The sequence below is a fragment of the Danio rerio genome, chromosome 22, assembly GCF_049306965.1.
Source record: "Danio rerio strain Tuebingen ecotype United States chromosome 22, GRCz12tu, whole genome shotgun sequence".
NCBI lineage: Eukaryota > Metazoa > Chordata > Actinopteri > Cypriniformes > Danionidae > Danio > Danio rerio.
The window spans coordinates 26,780,661-26,800,901 of record NC_133197.1 but is presented as its reverse complement, the minus strand read 5'-3'; positions in this window follow the sequence as shown (position 1 = coordinate 26,800,901).

Genomic DNA, 20,241 nt, shown 5'->3' with positions numbered 1-20,241 from the left:
AGATTAGCTACATGGTAAAAAAGAACTTGTTTCTACATCTTAAAGTAAAATGTAGATTTCTCAGTATGTCTGATAATATTTTTCTCCTGGAGAAAGTCTTATCTGTTTTATTTCGGTTGGAATAAAAGCAGTTTTTATTTTTTTTATGGTCAATATAATTAGCCCCCTTAAAATAGTTGTTAGAAACTTTTAGTATATGTATCAGACAGCTTCTCCACAAACAAGTAGAGGGAGAAATTCTCAAGACCATGTCTCAAAAAAATAATTTCAGAAACTTCATTTTGCATGATATTGCCATCAAATTCAAAACATATACTCAGGAGATGTGTAGCTTTTGACCTATGACTTTTCTGTATTGCTTCAGGACTAATTTCATATATTTGTTAACGAAATAATAAAATGTTTAGTGCGGTAAGTAATTTTTTTCCCATTACTTAAGCATCTATAACTTTTTTTTCCATTTTGTACATTATAAAATCTAGATGATGGATAATAAAGCACAGAGAGTCTTCTTTCCAAAGAAACATGAACTATGAATGTGGACCAAATTATTCAGCAACTGTTAATGTTTTAGTTTGAGAAGGTCAGTTTTGAGAAAATGCCTCTGACGATGAAGGAAAGAAGGACACCGATATAGTCTCAGAAAACGTTTTACAGAAATCTCGTTTGCATGAATGTTTTGCTGTGTAGCTTACTGGAGTCAGGAACTGTTACTATTTGAAGTTAGGTAGGTGTAAATCCCCAAAAGTTTAATATTAGTTTTTCAATTGCCAACAGAACAAACCACTGTTATACATTTATTTCCCTTATTACCATAACCTCCCTAATTATCCTAGTTAAGCCTTTAAATTACACTTTACTCAAATACTAGTGTCTAGTAAAATATTATTTACTCTCATCATGGCAAGGATAAAATAAATCAGTTATTAGAAATGAGTTATTAAACTATTATGTTTAGAAATGTGTTAAAAAAATATCTTGTTTTCGTTAAGCAAGGGAATATACAGGGGGGCTAATAATTATGACTTCAACTGTTTCAAATGCCTAAATCCTGCAGTGTAGTCCATCACCACCAGAGGGCGCATTTTAACAAAAAACTTTAATATTGAAGAAAGCTCTTCCTTTTTTTAAGCATTAGGTTAAAATTGTCACACATCACGTTTTACATACATAAAGTATTGAACAGTCTTAATTTTAATCTCGCCTTCAAAGACATGCTCGCTCTCTCCTAACATAATCCCATGTGCAACTCATAAGAAATTGTGTCTATGTCAAATGTGTGTGTGTGTGTGTGTGTGTGTGTGTGTGTGTGTGTGTGTGTGTGTGTGTGTGTGTGTGAGTATGTGAAAGACCCTGAAAGCTTAATGTCTAGTCATAACACAGAAGAAACTGTGCCCGTTCAGACTGAAGGGCACAGCGAGAGACGCCTCTTGTTTAGATCGTCGGCTAAGTTTTATAATATTTACAGTAACAGCATGTCCTCATTCTCTGGCTCAAACTGCTGCGGTGCCATTAAAAGGAGCAAACCAGGCACCAATCCAGAGGCACAATTACTGGCAACATCGCCTTCCTCATCGCTCTGTTCCTCCATCTCCATCACCTGTGCCAGCTTTTAAAAGCACCAACAGGTGTGCGGTTCAAAGATAACCAGTGCGGTTAAGCCAAACCCGCTTTATCTAAGATTAGCCTGAGATATGCATGACTGTACTGATGGACCATTATATATAGTCCAAGGCAAAATTATTAGCCCTCCTGTCATATATTTATTCTTTTTCAAATATCTCTTAAGTGATATTTAATGAAGCAAGGAAATTTTCTCAGTATTTCTGATAATATTTTTTTCTTCTGGAGAAAGTATTATTTGCTTTATTTCGGCTAGAATAAAAGCAGTTTAAAAAAAAATAAAAAAAAAAATTTTAAGGTCAATATTATTAACCCGCTTAAGGAATTTATTTTTTTCAATTGGCTAAAGAACAAACAACTGTTATACAATGACTTGCTGAATTACAAAACTTGTCTAGTTAACCTAATAAACCCAGTTAAGCTTTTAAATGTCACTTTTATATGAATACTGGTATATTGAAAAGCATCTAGGAAAATATTATGCACTGTCCTCATGGCAAAGATAAAAGAATTCGGGTACTAGAAATGAGTTCAATGTTCAGTTAGTTTCTTCTTTCCATTAAACAGAAAAAATATAAAAAATAATTAAAGCTGCAAGCAGCGATGAAACATTGCCAAGGCCTAAGATGACATTAACCAACATTTTAGAGTTTCAGAGTTTGTTAAAGTACAATGCCTGGAATGGCAATTTTGTATGTGTGCATGAAACATAGCTTGTGGGCCACTTCATGAAATGATTATAGGTGGCGCTGTCGAGCCAAATTAACACACCTACTTCTGAAACCCTTATTAAACGATCTTTTTTACCACTTCAGCTGTGTGTGCAAAGTTTCACGAGTTTTTTGAGATAATAATAATAATAATTATTATTATTATTATTATAATTATCAGAGCATTTCCAATAGGGCCTACACACCACCGATGCTCGGTTCCTAAAAATTCTGATTGGATGTTGAACATTGGAGTGCAGTTATTTTCAGATAAACCCACAGACTCTCATGGTCATTCATAACTTTTGATTCAGTGGCTAAATCATATTCAATTGTATGATCTCTTTTGTACATTTTAGTATGATTTGTTCATGCCCCAATGAAGTGTAGGGTTAGGGGTGGGTTCTAGGGACTAGCCTCCTTTTTTTAAATAATAGATTTTCATAGATACTAAATTATGTGAAAAAAAAAATTACTTGACTTCTAGTTGATCGTTTGGTCTCAGAAATGGTTTATATGAAAGGCAAAGGCCTCTAGTTGACACTTACCAAAATAAAATATGATCATGTCTTGATTTTAAATTATTTAATTAGGACAGTAAGGTCTGACTTTGCTTAGACAAAAGTCTTGACACTTAACAGAAATAATGTACAGTATAGAATATAAAGTCATGCTGCAGTGGAAACAATTAATATTGTGTACATTGTGTGTGAGCTTGGAGGACTGCATCCACACATCTCTGCAATGACTCAAATCACTTATTAATAAAGTCCTCTGGAATGACAAAGAAAGTGTTCTTGCAGAACTCCTAGAGTTCATCAAGATTCTTTGGATTCATCTACAATGCCTCCTCCTTCATCTTACCCCAGACATGCTCAATAATGTTCATGTCTGTTGACTGGGCTGGCCAATCTTGGAGCACCTTGCCCCTCTTTGCTTTCAGAAACTTTGATCTGGAGGCTGAAGTATGAGCAGGAGCTCTATCCTGCTGAAGAATTTGCCCTCTCCTGGGGTTTGTAATGTAATGGGCAGCACAAATGTCTTCATTCTTCAGGCTGTTGATGTTGCCAGATCTCTTGTATGCCCCCATACTGAATGTAATCCCAAACCATGATTTTTCCTTTACCAAACTTGACTGATTTCTATGAGAATCCTGCGCCCATGTGGCTTCCAGTGGGTCTTCTGCAGTATTTGTGATAACTGAGATGCAGTTTAAAAGATCATTCTTCAGAAAAAAAAAATCTACCTTCTGACACTTTTCTAAATGATCAACTAGGGGTCAAGCTATTATTTGTTGCTCTTATAAGTGGGATCGACAAGACTTTTGTCAGGTAGTGTAGTTCCAGATTTACTGCATTACAGTTCCATATCTCTGTGCACAGTAATTTCATTTATTTCACAGTGTACAACACTCAAAAATCAATAACAAACTTTATTAGTACTGCATACATGAACAGTTTAAGCACTAACTCTGTTTCAAAACAGTAGGTGTGTTAACCATAGTATAAGCAGAATTAACTCCTGTCCATTGAGTTATTGGATAATAATATTTACCTGGCCGCTTTACATTGTGGCTGCATCACCACCTTGGTTATACATTATTTTCTAATAACTCTCAATTATTTCTTTAACCCATGTATTTTCAATATTTAAAATGCTCAATGCTTACTATTTAAAAATGTCTTGTCTTCTTCAGGGTGATGGTGAGAGACCTTTTTTTGATTTCCATACTATTGTAGCAGGCTGTTTCTGTAAGTCATTCCATCTCTCATTCACAAGCTTGGACTTGCACTGTCAGCGCTGGCACTCAACATAAATACACTCATACCGTCATTACTGCACTTAAGCTTTTCTGGATTCTCTCATCTTAGAGACATCATAAGAAAATAAACTCTCTCTCTCTCTCTCTCTCTCTCTCTCTCTCTCTCTCTCTCTCTCTCTCTGTGTATATATTGCAGATTCATTTAAATAAACCATTCAAATCAGAAGTTTCTAATATAAACAATAAGTCACCTTAGAATTATAAGGTTCTTTCAGATATTTTTGTCAAAATTGATTCATTGATACATTCATATTAATTGGCAGCTTACGGGATATTTATATGTTGTTTACATTTTAAGACTTTTTGTTAAAAAAAATAATAATTTGTTAAGTGTTACACACATACTGTTTGCTATGGAATGCAAAAACTTTGAAGCTCCATATCTCAAAATCATTCAGTACGCAGATAGAACCTTATAATTCCGAATATTCATTAATTAATTAATTTTACTTCGGCTTAGTCCCTTATTAATAAAGGGTTTGCCACAGCGGAATGAACCGCCAACTATTCCAGCATATGTTTTATGCAGTGGATGCTCTTCCAGCCATGTATTTTTGCCTGTAATGGAAATTAAATACAATATATAATATAAGAAATACTATAATTATAATGCTCATATATTTATAAGTTGCAAAACACTGTATTAATGGAAAACGTTATATAGGTAATATTATATTTTTTATTTGACATGGACATCACAGTTACATTGGACAACCGTCCTTTAAGATGCTAATTTTCAACACCTGCCTAAGGGAGGCTTGTTGTTTTAAAAAAAAAATAATAATAAATTGTCCACCTCTGCTGTGAGAATAATTTTTCAGCAGTGCACCTGTCTTTACAATGTTTGTACTGCCGTCACAACAACGTCATTTTCACACGTACTAAACGGTCTCATAAAAGCCTGGGCTCGGCAGCGAGACCTTTTTGATCTATTATTGTGGTAAATAAAGGCTGATCTTACCAGGCTTCAGATGAGGCAGCTCAAAAAGCCCACCTGCACAGGTGCGTGGGCATGTTGCGTGTGTTGGTCTGTGTATACAGTATAAGTGTTGAAAAAGCTCATCGTCATCAGCTGACCGCGGGAACGCTACCCTTTCTATGGGCCCCACGTGCTGCATTTTTGAAATGCTACTAATAAGATGAATCACTCGCTAATGAGGGCTTTTCTCTGAGCTGATGATGTCACCTAGCTATAGTTCACACTCCCTCACGCACACACACAGTTAACACAAAAGTGAGAACAATGTCGTCGCTTCCTGCTAATAGAGCCTCATCTGAAGGGAGATTCACTCAGAAATGAAACCCTGGTGCTCTTCTATTGTCTTTACATTTATTAAATTGCTAAATTAGAAGACAAACAATCAGTTCCTGTAATCTGTGTGTTGGATGCAGGAGAAATGGACAGAAATAAAGACCTAAAAGAGACTCTGACAAGGATCAAATTGTGTGTTGGAGTATTTCTGAAATTCTGATTTTTATTTACTCCTGGTCAGCAGGAATGTGGATCAATCAACAGTGGTCCGAGAAGTAACAAAACCACAAACCAATGTCAGATTGTTGAGATCTCAAAGCCTAGCAATGCTCCACTGGGCAATGAGGATATAGTCCAATCTGGTCCAACAGAAGGTCTACTGTGACAAAAGTAAGATAAAAGCTGGTGGTTGTTGGAGGGATGTGTGATATTTGGGATTAAATAGTCGCACACCATTTAGAGTATGATTATCCCCTTCTATTGTCCAAAGTGCAAACGACAGAGTCATGAGCAGTGGAAGAAAACTGTCTAGTCTGAAAAGTCCTGTTTTCTTTTACATCGCACCATTTACCTGGCGAAATACAGCCTCCTACCTTCACAATGTTAGTGCTGCCACATGTTACATCACAGCCTTTTCCAGAACCTTTTGATTCACTGTTCCTCACTGGTGGAATAATCTTCCCAATCCCTTTCAAACTGCTCATTCACTGCTAACGTTCAAACGGCAATTGAAAACTCTTCTATTCCATGAGTACTTGATTACATATTTTCAATAAAATTCCTTTCTATTCCCGCTTTCATTTTTGTAAACCGTAAGAACTGGCTCTTTATGAAAGTTGCTTTGGACAAAAGTGACTGCTGAATGACTAAATGGAAATGATAAATCCTGGATCCACTGTTAGGATGGCAAGATGTCGAAGGATGATTTGTGATTATGACAAGTGGCATGCTGCCTACAGCCATGGGAGTAGATCGAGTCTGGTGGGCCAAGAGGGTACCAAGCACACCAAAATCAAGTCCCATGAAAGGATAAAAGTTGGAGTGATGGATATGATTGCTGAGAGGGGTCCAGGTCTGGGACATACATGCGGTTGTTTTGCTTATGATTTTGAGGCAGTCAGCCTTGAAGGGCTTCTGCTTATTTGTATTTAGTTGTTTATTTTTGCATTGAAGTTTACATTGAACATTCGATGGTTCCCACATCCTTCTTCCCTCAACTATGAAGCTTGGGAGAAAGAAGGGAAGTACTTATAGCCTTGCTATAGTTTGTCGGTTCTTGCCCTCTTCAACTCAACTATATATTTTCTTACAGTAGTGCAATGTTCTTCTGGTAAACCCTGGCTATTCATATATGTAAATTTGACATGTGCTACCTACAGTACCTAAACATTTTAGCACGTTCATGACAGTGGTCCCTAGATTTTAGTCAAGTTGAGCATCTGTGCTTGACCAGTCTGATCTTATGAGGAAACGTAACTATTTCAAGCTTTGTCAGTTTAGTGATTAATTTGTGAAATTTGTACGAGTTCAGTCATACGAAAACATACAATTTTCAAAAGGAGGCATGGCACCCAACCCTGCCCCCAAACCCAACCATCATTGAGGGAAATGAAAATTATACTAAATTGTATGAATGAGATTGTACGAATTCATAATAATCAGCTACTAAATTAAAAAGTTAAGAATTGCTGTGAGATTGTGTTGGCTGGACCGACAATTTCAATCCAAAATAACTCCAACTGGCCTTGTACTGGATTTGAAGGATCTGCTGTTTTAACATGTTGCTGCCAGATACCACAGGACACTTTCAGGACCTATTATTTTTGGTGCCATGACAGCACATGGAAGACCATCATCATATTAAAGACACAATATCTTAGATTTTTTTATTTGGCTGTGTACTTACGTTCTTCAAATCTTCAAATCCAGACAATTAGCAATTTTTAACTAGTGACAGAGACATCAGTCTTACTTTACTTCATACTGCTATGATCATGAGAGTTAGGATTAGGTGAAGAACTCTTTGATTTGTCAAAACGGACTCTTTTATTCTTTTCCTGGACTAATCAGAGTAAACTGTTGCACTTTTGTTGTCCTGTGATGGCCAGAGAAGGCCAAATATTGTTAGTAATACATACAAAACATTTTGTCAAGTAACCAGAGGACTTTGCTTTCGGTGATCTGTAAGCAGTTACAACATCACGTTTAAGGTATGTTTTCTTTAAAAATCAACGATCTCCACTGCCAAATAATGTACGGTATAAAGTGGGTCTTAGATTGTACAAGAAGCACTGCATTAAATTACATTTTCCCACGCCATGTCTTCAAAATATGAACATTTATTTTACTCCAATGTTTTCAATGTTTATGCGCTCGCCTGCTGATTCGGCATGTGCATGTAAATGTGTTTTCTTTTTTAAATCTGGTTTACGCTTGAACAATTAAATGAATGGTGAAGTCTATTTTACTGATTATATTTGGATGCTGTATTCGAAGTCACATTAAACGTTCACTGAAAGTTGATCGTTATAGCAAGAAACACTAGCAGTGCATATACCCTATTGCTTTAAGATCCACCAAGAACACAATACTTTTATATTGATGTTGTTTGCTACTCATTGCCATTACACAAGTGTGAGCAAAGACACTTTTTATATGGGTTGAAGATAGACGGCTATATGGCATGAGAACAACACCAGGATGAGTAAATAACAACTGAATTTAAATGTTCTGGCTGAACTATTCCTTTAAAGTTGTGGGCAAGAGTGGAAGCATTGTGTGATTAGACAAAAATGACCTCATTATACCAGCGAGTAACACTGTGCATTCACGCTTTTTTCTTTCCTTTATATAAGACACTGAGGATAAGCGATGCAATTCAGACAATACTCTTCACAAAACCCCCTGCACTCGTGACTGCTTTGCTAATTGCATTAATCTTGCATGTCAAAAGTACAACCCTGACAAATCTTGAATTGCGTCACGTGGTTTAAAAAAAAAAAAAACTATTTTCACTGGCATAGTGCTGTATGATTTATTCTATAAGAACAATGTCATTCTTTAAAATGAGGGCAGACAGGTTTGGCTTCAAAGGACTAGATTTGAAAGATTGAATGTCGGTTTAATTGGTCATATAATAGAGGAAATGGTTTATGCATATGGGATCTGAGAAATGTAGCCTTGTGAGAACAGTTCATTAAAAATTATTAAGTGATATTCATTATGGCTGTCGCCTAATAGTTTATAGTTGATCAGAACAGGCTTGGTCCACTAAGTTTCACTAGTTGGACGGCGACAATAGGCTAGCTGTTATGCGTCGACATATAACACAGAAGTGCTCACAGCGACCAAAGTTCGATTCCCGGCTCAAGATCCTTTGCAGATCCTTCCCCTCTCTCTGCTCTCCTCACTTTCCTGTCACTAATCTCCACCGTCCTATCCATTAAAGGTGAAAAGGTTTAATAAAGGTTTTTGTTAAATAAAAATAATAAAGGTTTTCGTTAGTCGGTTAGTTGCAGGAAAAAATACAAAAAAAAAACACAACAGTGTCAGTGTGCATGTCCATTGAAGTAATTGTGTGCTGCAGAGAAACAAGCTGAATGCCTAAAAAAATGACAATGTGTTTAGATTGTTTGTAATAATAATATTTATATTGTATGTGATTTAAGCACTTTATTTATAACTCTAAAGAGATAATATGCAGAATCATTATATTATATTTAAATGTGAATAAATTATTTGAAATATTTGTGGTATAACGTAATATACCCTTTACTGTATTTTCTATTAAATTGTAAATGTTTACTATATGTTAAATTAAATGTTTGTATATATATATATAGTTGATGCAGATTTGTCGGCTGCACATTCGAATCTCTCTTTCCACCACATCCCAAAGGAGCTCTATTGGATTGAGATCTGTTAACTGTGGAGGCCATTTGAGTACAGTGATCTCATTTTCATGTTCTAGAAACCAGTCTAAAATGATTTGCGCTGTATGACATGACGCATTATCTTGCTGAAAGTAGCCATCAGAAGATGAGTACACTGTGGTCATAAAGGGATGGACATAGTCAGCAACAGTGTAGGCTACTCAGGTATGCTGTGGCGTTGACACGATGCTCAATTGGTAAAAATGGGCCAAAAGTGTGCCAAAATAACATCCCCCACACCATTACACCACCACAAGCCTATACCACTGATACAAGGCAGCATAGATCCATGCTTTCATGTTGTTGATGCCAATTTTTGAACCAACCACCCGAATGTCGCAGAAAAAATCGAGACTCATCAGACCAGGCAACGTTTTTCCGATCTTCTATTGTCCAATTTTGGTGAGCTTGTGTGAATTGTAGCCTCAGTTTCCTGTTCTTAGCAGACAGGAATGGCACCCGGTGTGATCTTTTGTTGCTGTTGCCCATCCGCCTCAAGGTTGGATGTGTTGTGGATTCAAAGATGCTCCTCTGCATACCTCGGTTGTAATGAGAGGTTAGTTGAGTTACTGTTGCCTTTCTATCAGCTCGAGCCAGTCTGGCCATTCTCTTGTGGCATCAACAAGGCATTTGCGCCCACAGAACTGCCGTTGTGCGTGAAAATCCTAGTAGATCAGCAGTTTCAGAAATACTCAGACCAGCCCGTCTGGCACCAACAACCGTGCCACATTCAAAGTCACTTAAATCCCCTTTCTTCCCCATTCTGATGCTCAGTGTAACTGCAGTAAATCGTCTTGATCATGTCTACATGCCTAAATGCATTAAGTTGCTGCCATGTGATTGGCTGATTAGAAATTTGAGTTAAAGAGCTGTTGGACAGGTGTACCTAAAAAAATAGGCCAGTGAATATGTGTGTGTAATGAAGTTCACAGCCCTTTGGCCGCCGGGAAGAAGGAGGCGGAGAACCGACGCAGTTTTAAAATATTTATTTATAACATGAACGGCAGCTCCTCACGGAGACTGTCGTCTAAACCCAAACAAACGGACGGCAGCTCCTCACGGAGACTGCCGTCAAACTGAAAGCAAAAGTAAAATATGTCCGGGCCCGGTCCTCTCTCTGCTTCCTCTGTCATCGTTCCTCCTTTTATAGTCCAGAGCTCCTTCCGTGGGATTCGAGGCAGGTGCGCACCGCAGGTGTATCCACTTACGCGGTGGCCTCACTCCGTTCCCACGGCTCTCGGCCACGCTCCCTCGCCACAGTGTGCATATAGTCACAGGCATACATCTGCATCGACAAGTTGTCCTAAAACCAAAATGTGTACTGAATGTCATTATGCGGTAATAGATTATCAATATTTTATCAATAAAATCATTTATTATTTTTAATAACAATATTTTTGAGCTAGATATGAGTGCATTTATTTATAATCAATTTATGGTTTAATCATTGTAAGCTTTAATTATATGGAAATAAGCAGCATGAGCATTTATCAGAATATCTCTTTTTGTGTTTCCCAGAGGAAAACAACAAGTCACATTGGTTTAAAATGAGTAAATGATTACAGCTTCCATTTTGGGTGAACTCTTCAAACAAACCTCTAAATATAGATTAGAAGAATGAAGTGTGTGTCTGGCGCTTGTTTCCTTTGAGTCTTTTGCAGGTGCTTGCTAAACTACTGCTCCTGATCTCACACACACCAGCTGCTTACTGACCCGTCCGTCAGCACAGAGTCCTGTTTACCCAAATCCCTTCATCACTGTCACTCAGAGGAAGAGAGAAGAGGAAGGAGAGAGGAAGATGTGGGCCACTCAGCAGAGCTCGGCACATCTGCTCAGTGATAAACAGAACAATGCCACCGTGACCACTAATCTTACACACAAGATCAAGGACACAGGAACGAAGAAAAAAAAAAATCATACGACAGACAGAGAGCAAAGGGAAGCAATGAAAGAAAGAGCCTTTGTTTTAGTATATAAAAAGAAGATGAGCTCTGGAGATAAGGGATCAAAATGGAAAACAGGAAATCACGTATCGCTGTGTTTAAGCTTTATCTATCAAACTCATCCTCAGAGATGAAAGGTCGCTCAGATCTGGGCACTGATGTATTCATTTTACTTATACAAAATGGACGTAGCAGGTTTTATGGCAACAAAGTGGCCGATTTTGGTTCAGAGGACTTCTACAGTAAGTTCAAAGGCAGCACAGTGGCTCAGTGGTTAGCACTGTCACCTCACAGCAAGATGGTTGTTAATTCGAGTCCCACATGGGTTTCCTCCGGGTGCTCCGGTTTCCCCCACAGTCCAAAGACATGCACTATAGGTGAATTGAATAAACTAAATTGTTCGTAAGGCGACGCAGTGGGTAGCACGTTCGCCACATAGCAAGACAGTCGCTGGATCAATAGTTCGAGCCTCGGCTCAGTTGGCGTTTCTGTGTGAAGTTTGCATGTTCTCCCTGCGTTCACGTGGGTTTCCTCCGGGTGCTCCGGTTTCCCCCAGTCCAAAGACATGCGGTACAGGTGAATTGGGTATGCTAAATTTTCCGTAGTGTATGTGTGTGAATGAGTGTGTGTGTATGTTTCCCAGATATGGGTTGCAGCTGGAAGGGCATCCGCTGCATAAAAACTTGATGGATAAGTTGGCGGTTCATTCCGCTGTGGCGACCCTGGATTAATGAAGGGACTAAGCCGAAAGAAAATGAATTAAATTGTCCGTAGAGTATGAGTGTGTGTGTGTGTGTGTGAATGCCAGAGTATGGGTGTTTCTCAATGCTGGGTTACGGCTGGAAGGGCATTCGCTGGGTAAAACATATGCTGAAGTAGTTGGTGATTCATTCCGCTGCGGCAGCCTCTGAAATAGAGACTAAGCAGAAGGAAAATTAATGAATGGATAAAAGTTAAGGTAAAAAAATACCTTTCCCTCATAAATTATGCAGCATTTTCTCTGTTCTCATAATAGGTACACTGTAAAAAAAAAGTAAAATAATGGCGGTTAAATTAAACCATAAAATAACAAATACTAAATTTATTAAATTTAAATTTCTGTCATTTACTATCTGTTATTTTAAGGTAAATTTCTGTAATTTAATATCTGTTATTTTACGGTAAATTTCTATAATTTAACGTTCGATACAACAATCTCACGGCAATTCGTAACTTTTTCATTTAGTGGCTAATTCGCATGAATTCGTACGATCTAATTCGTACAATTTAGTACGATTTGCTTTTTCCCCCAATGACGGTTGGGGTTAGGGGTGGGGTTAGGTGCCACGCCTCCTTTTTAAAATCGTGTCAATCGTACGAATTAGCCACTAAACTGGCAAAACGTAAAATACTTACGTTTTCTCGTGAGATCAGGCTGTTCGATACTTTATGGTAAACATCTGTCATTTAATATCCATTATTTTACAGTACATTTCTGTCATTTATTATCCGTTAGACTTATTTAAAACACAAATGCATAACTTTGAAATCCAAATCCTCTAAAGGACTGTTAGGCTGCACAAGTGCAACAAGAGCCGGGAACTCTTTCCAGTAGACTCCTCTCTCCTTATACTGGGGTTCACATAATTTTGGATCCATACAAGATGCTTTTCGTGGTCTTTGACGAGTCAAGAGTGCAAGATGGATTCCTGCAAATATTTTTCTGGATCTCTTTAGTTTATGAATACCTGACCCTACCTACTTAGACCTGCAACCTTTCAATGATGGATGATCATCATCCTCAATCCATACGACGTCCATTAGAGTGCAGCTCTGGCGTTTTACATTTGGCCAGAGGAGAATTCTTCACCCCGACTGAGCCTGATTTCTCCCAAGGTTTTGTTCTCCAGTTCTGTCAATTAGTGGAGTTTTTGTTCCTTGCCACTGGCTTGCTTGGTTGGGATTGATGGAGCTGCTCTCTAGTATATCATCCTTCAACAGTGACATTCCTATTAAACCGAGCTAACGCATGCATCTTGTTTTTCTTTTCCTCTTTCGGTGCTAACTTTTCATTTATTTATTTATTTTTATTAGGTTCATCTTAGGTCAGACATTAAAATATACATAATAGTGATACATATAGATACATGCATGATACAATTCACCAAACAAGAGATTATCAGGAAAATATAATTATACACTAAATAAGTATATAAATGAAAGGTAAAATACCACATTCATACACAAAGATATACAAACATAAGATAACAAAAATACAATAATAAATAAAAAAAATAATCATACAAAAAAATAATACAAGGAAAAGAAAGGTAAAAAGGCAATTAAGATATAGGTGTCTCCTTAAAAAAAAAACTTTTATAAAAGGGCTCCAGACTTTCTGGAAGTGTTCTGGCTTTTGTTTTATTGCAAACCGAATCTTTTCCATGTATAGAGCATGTAGGAAATCAAAAACCCATTGCCGATAAGAAGCGGGAGCTGCTGAATTCCAATTCATATGAATAAGTCGTCTAGCCAGTAAGTTTGCAAAGGCTACTTTATCGGCCTGTAATGAATTCGGTGCTAACTTTTTAATGCACATCTCGAAAGCTTGTGGTTACACACACACAAATTTGATTCATTTTATTTGGAATGACTAATACTATTAGAACAACACAGCATCCAAATAATCGTAAGGAGCCCATAATGTTTCACAGTACAAGCAGCATGCAACCATTGATGATCTTTTGCGTGGCACTATTAAACACTCAATCCATTCTGCGTGCAGTATTAAGTAAATGGATTAAGGATAGAGATGGCATCGTCTTTTCCACACATGAAGACTGCCTATTATTGCAGATACAGAACAATACTTTGCAATTTGTTTAGAGTCTTTTTACTGAGTCCGGCAATTTGTAGTCCCCCACACACAGTTTATGAACGTGCCCTAGGCTACTGTAAATTAAAACCACCAACTTTGTGTTGTAGCCACACACTTTCAGAGCATTCACTAATGGTTGATATTTCAGCATTTTTTCCGAATAGCATAGATCCATGTATGAGTCAAAACAGCAGCCTACTTCCATAATCAGAATGTTTTTCAATACTTCATCCCCAACAACAATATCAGGAGTGTTAGGAAAATCTCTAATGACAGTACTCAGAACATGTGCATTACTGCTCAATGATGGAAACCAGTTCATTCGTACAGTCTTGTTAGTGTATAGTGCACTGTGCACACTGACTCTGTCCACCTCTTTAGCTGTGATCATAGATATATACACTAGATGTCACCTGGCCTATTGTTGTCTATTGGACGGAATGCGTCAATAGTGCCGCCATCTTGCTACAGGGTAGCGCTCCTTTGAAATTAATGCGGGACCAATCTACAGTGGAGGACTGTGGCCATCCAAAGCCAGAGATATACACATATACACATATATCTATGATTGGGAGTTTTCCTGGATGTTAGTATGTAATTTTTTTTTTCTAATTACGAAAATTATAATTTTACATCAATTTTCTACATTGATGGATAAGAGAGCGCATGGGCATTCCTGACAAAAAGCTTGTGTTTGTGTGTACAGAAATGTACTATTCACCCTCCCTGTTAAATTTGATCTAATCATGTCCTGAAACACAGCTCCTCTCCTGCTTTCACTTCTCATACTGACGGAGAGAGCGATTAGTTTGTGAATGAATCCCCCGAACGACTCTTTCACTAACGTTATCCGACAATAACACAAGTTTCTGGCAGCGCAGCATCAGGTTGTCATATTTCTTTTGCATTGTTTGCTGATTTTAATAAACAAAACTAGCATAAGCCGAGTGTTTAGTGCGAGTTGGAGCTGCTTTGCCGTATGGTGAATGCAGTAAGTGACTGTTATCATCAATAACGTTACCTGATTAGCACAAAAGTTCAGAACATACAAAAACAGAAAAAAAAACTTAATATTACCTATGAAATGTTCTGCCTTTGTGCTTTGATTTCTTTGTTTGCTCGTTTCTACACCCGTAGACAGCGCTAAAATCCCGCATCTTCACGTAATAACACTGTCTTGTCTCGTGCGGTTGAATGAGATTTGACCTGGGAGCACTGTACCAATGTGGCGGCGCTATTGACGCATGCTCAGGGTCCCTATGCGATATCTAGTGTATATATCTATGAGCTGTGATGTTCACAATGCGATCGTGACGTGTGATGTACATGCCTTTGAACGCGGGGAAGCCGTTCATTATGTGTGCTGTTGATTACACACACACACACACACACACACACACACACACACACACACACTCACACACACTATCAAACAGAAATTCAAAAATGAAGTTTTGCTCAAATTGCTAACCCTTAGCATGCACCCTTATCAAGCACCGCTAACGATTTAGCATGCTTCAGTCAAAAAGTGCTCATGTGCAAGACTTGGCCTTGCACAATGCAGATAAAATTGTATCACGCTGTTCTTGAGAGCAAGAGCATTCCAAACTACTACACACACGCATGTAAGCGTGTTCCTGCATGAGCGTGTCAGATCGTAGATATCAAAACAAAGTTTTATCCTCGTGCTGATTACGCAGCAAGTCTCGTACTCGAACATGACTGCCGTGCAGCATCATGGGAGTTGATCTCTTCAGCTGCTCTCACATGCGAATCTGTTTCCTCTCCGTGCAGATGTTGCTTGACGCATGACAGTAGTATTTATGAGTAAACTCTGCCATATATAAGCATATTTGTGCATTATCTAGGATAAGCCTGTGGTTGGCCACCGCCCAAATGCTTCGCAACAAAGCACAATAGGTTTTGGTTCGCAGCCAAACAAGGCTTTACCCAGCGTAAAGGCTTTGATATTCTCTCTGACCTACCTACTGATGGACTACGCTAGAGGAAGCTCGTTCTGAAAGTGGAGCTTGGTACATAAAAGCATCAATTTCAATTTTTTACTGTGTTTTTACTTTGCTAGTGCTGCTAGAGAGAGCTTTATAGTATTATTTAAGTACGTTTATATAATCTATTACTGAATTAGCTTGAATGTTTTGTATTTTCAGCTAACACTGTAATTTCAGTCAGTGCTAATGGTGTAGTAGAAAGTGCAACGACAAATGTGCTCCCAAGTTCGATTCCCACCTCGAGGTCCTGTTGATCCTTCCCCTCTCTCTGCGCCCCAAACCTTACTGTCAATACTCGCTACTAGAGCTGCACAATATATTGTTTAGCATCGATATCAAAATGTGTGCATCCGCAATTGTCACATAGCAATGTTGAGTTGACTTGGCAGTGTAATTTTTACATTAACGTCTACAAAAGCGTAATGCATGCACTGTTCATTTCACTTTTATCTTTGCTTTGTTGCATTTATCCATGCTTGTAGTTTGTTTATTACATGTCATGCATGTCTCACTCCCCTACAGAATCATCTCAGTCAATCAAAATGTATATATTCAGTAATATTTTAGGGATCAACAGTCACTGTTAACTAGTTGCTTATTAGCATGCATGTTATTGAGATATTGGCTGCTTATTAGTCCTTATAAAGCACTTGTTCTGTATGATCTTATTTTACATCCCTAATCCTACCCAATACCTAAACTACCTTAATAACTATTAATAAGGAGCAAATTATGAGTTTATTGAAGCAAAAGTCAAAATGGTTTGCTAAGAGCCAGAACTGAACCTTAAAATAAAAGTTTGACCAAAAATTATTTCCACGTATAACAAAGTATATCGCAATATATATCTCAGAAAAACAAAATAGCGCAATGTTAGATTTTTACAATATCGTGCAGCCTTACTCTCTACTGTCCTATCCGATAAAGGTAAAAACCCTAAAAGATAATTATTAAAAAAAAAATGTAATTTGAGAGTAAGTTTTCATAGTTTTGTGTTTTTACATTTTTATCATATAAAATTTGTAATTTTAATATTTCTTATTGACTTTAGTTTTAGTAACTTAGCACTTAAACTTATAGAAATTGTTTACCAAAAAATGACATTTATTCACTACACTGTAAAAAAATTGCCGTGATTTCAACGGTAAAAAAAACTGTGAAAATGCTACAATAAAAAACACCAGGTTAAGGTTTCCATAATATATATTGCGAATAACCGGAAATTGACTCTCCCATAATTCCCTGCATGTCACATCACTTTTTATGCTTTTTGCTGACATTAATATGAATCTTTTCAGTTGTTTCTCTATCAGTTCTGTTCAGTTCAAGTCAGAATTATTAGCCCCCCTTTATTATTAGCCCCGTTTCATTTTTTCCCCAAACTTCTGTTTAACGGAGAGAGGATTTTTTTCAACACATTTCAAACATAATAGTTCTAATAACTGATTTATTTTGTCTTTGTCATGATGACAGTAAATAATATTTTACTAGATAATTTTCAAGACACTTCTATACAGCTTAAAGGGATATTTAAAGGCTTAACTAAGTTGATTAGGTTAACTAGGCAGGTTAGGGTAATTAGGCAAGTTATTGATAATGATGGTTTGTTCCTTCAACTACCGAACAACAATATAGCTTAAAGGGGTTAATAGTTTTGTCTTTAAAATGGTTTTTAACAAAATTTAAAAGTGCTTTGATACTAGCCAAAGTAAATCAAAATAAGACTTTCTCCAGAAGAAAACATATTAATAGAAATACAGTGAAAATTTTCTTGCTCTGTTAAACATCATTTGGGAAATATTTAAAAAAGAAAAAAAAATTCAAAGGGGGGATAATAATTCTTACTTCAACTGTATATTAGAGGTTAATGTTACATCTAATAGTTACTTTTTCAACCAGAGATTATATATACAGTTGAAGTCAGAATTATTAGCCCCCTTCAAATTTTTTTCTTCTTTTTTTAAATATTTTCCAAATTATGTTTAACAGAGCAAGGGAATTTTCACAGTATGTCTGATAATATTTTTTCTTCTGGAGAAAGTCTTATTTGTTTTATTTCAGCAAGAATAAAAGCAGTTTTAATTTTTTTAAACACCATTTTAGGGACAAAATTATTAGCCATTTTAAGCTATTTTTTTTCTCGATAGTCTACAGAACAAACCATCGTTATACAAAAATTTGCCTAATTACCCTAACCTGCCTAGTTAACCTAATTAACCTAGTTAAGCCTTTAAATGTCACTAAGCTGTATAGAAGTGTCTTGAAAAATATCTAGTAAAATATTAATTACTCTCATCATGGCAAAGATAAAATAAATCCATTATTAGAAATGAGTTATTAAAACTCTTATGATTAGAAATGTGTTGAAGGGATGTGCTTTCCATTAAATAGAAATTGGGGAAAAAATAAACAAGCCATCTAATAATTCAGGGGGGCTAATAATTCTGACTTCAACTGTATATGAGCAATTCGATGCAAATGTCAACCTTGCGGTGAAGTTTTCAACAAAATACGAAAACTGTTTCTGTTTTTTTGTTTAAGTATTTTACAGTAATTTAGAATTTTATTTTATTTTTTTTTGAATTTTTGTTTTATAGAGAGTCAACTCTTATCCTTTTGATTATCATTATTTATTTTGAGATGTGCAGTTTAATCAACAGATTTTCTACAAAGTATGTTGTATACTGTAAACCCGCAGACTTTTTTTTTGTCACATCCATAACGCATGTTTATTTTTTCTCATTTAAAGTACAGAACATGTTTACAGATTTATATTTGTCTGGTCCCTTAACTCTGTGGTCAGTTGTTCAGGAAAATATAAACAAAAGTTTTGTTTTGAGTTTTGAGGTTTTACTGCAAATGTCAAATCCATAACGCTGGAATTGCTCATATATGTGTGTGTGTGTGTGTGTGTGTGTGTGTGTGTGTGTGTGTGTGTGTGTGTGTGTGTGTGTGTGCGTGTGTGTTTGTGTGCTGATCAGTTTTTTTTGCCTTAAAGTCATTTGAGTATCTACCAGTACCGAAACCCAATCCGATACTTCTAAAATACATAAAAAAAGAATAAAGAAGAGTGAAGAAACAGATCCAGGATGTTCCTTATTTTTGATTTAATTCACCTTATTTTAATAACCCAGCCGGCAATCCTAAGTTTACATATCTTATAGTTTGCTGTAGAAATGTTGTCATCATCAACTTTATGGTACCTCTAGACCTTTCTGCTTCAAGCTGCTTCCGTGTTCTACTTTGCCGGCATTTAACCAATAGCGTCTCTGCAACAAAGTGATGTCATGCTGCACGCGTTGCTGTTTCTCTGTGAAGTCAAGAAAGAGATCTAATGCTGTGTCACCGCATAACAATAGATGTGTTAAATACAAATATATTAGAGTCCTCATCCGGAGGTAACGACTGATTCCGATTTATTTATAAAATATTTGTATTTATTTAGTTAGTTCAAAGCAAAAGTAAATATTCCGATTATTCTGAATTTTGAAAATCGTTAACCATTGACATCAATTTTGGAGGGAAATACCAATAAAAGTCAATGGCTACTGGTTACGAACATTCTTAAAAATATCTTGTATATCTTCTAGTAAATGACCTCCCAATTTTCATTTATAATTTTAGCTTGATTACAGTATCTATATAAGTCAACTTAATTGCATAATTTTGACTGTATTGTGTTTTAATAAGGCCAAGTTTAAATGAAATATCACTAAAATGTCTCAGATCCAACCAGGCCACAAAAGACTTGACCAGAACATCCTCAGTTAGCTTTGCGAGCAAGTACCTTCACATTATACTGAAACATCACAGCTTTCCCACTTTGGATTTAGACCATGGAACATCCATTAAAAAGGTAAACATGGTCGACTTTAATACGTCTTGCTTAGCTGTGAGGCTGTTAGCATAATACTTTGTGACATAAAATAACACAGATGGAAAGTTTTGTCATGCTACACTGCTACATTTTTTAAATATAGTAGCTTGTTACCGGAAAATCATCACTATTTTGAGAACAGTTAAGCTAATGTTACACGCTACTGAAATGCTAGCACCACCGCCACATACAGCTGTGGAAAAAATAGAGACCACT